General features: G+C 30.1%; 1 protein-coding gene across 1 annotated transcript in view; it reads left to right on the plus strand.

Moving 5' to 3' along the window:
* The window catches only part of LOC119589382 (calpain-B-like), a gene marked incomplete at its 5' end in the record, with an annotated part of 11,204 nt that overhangs the window by 1,099 nt on the left and 9,886 nt on the right, over positions 1-219 (plus strand). The window lies entirely within an intron of this gene.

The following is a 219-nucleotide window of genomic DNA, read 5'->3' on the forward strand; positions in this document are numbered from 1 at the left end:
TTTTGTAATGATTGAAAGGTTTTTATGAAGTGAGATTTTTTTTTATGATGGCGTGAGGCTATGGTAGGATTTTTTTTCCTTCTTATTGATAGGTGTTGACGATAATGGTGATTTTTGTAATACCATTTTTTTCTCTTTTTTTCGTGTTTTATTTTCAACGTTGTATTTGCAGCTTTCGTTGCTTGCTTGCTTTTATAAGCGTAATTTTCTGATTCTCTT

This window comes from Penaeus monodon, chromosome 25 (assembly GCF_015228065.2).
Source record: "Penaeus monodon isolate SGIC_2016 chromosome 25, NSTDA_Pmon_1, whole genome shotgun sequence".
NCBI lineage: Eukaryota > Metazoa > Arthropoda > Malacostraca > Decapoda > Penaeidae > Penaeus > Penaeus monodon.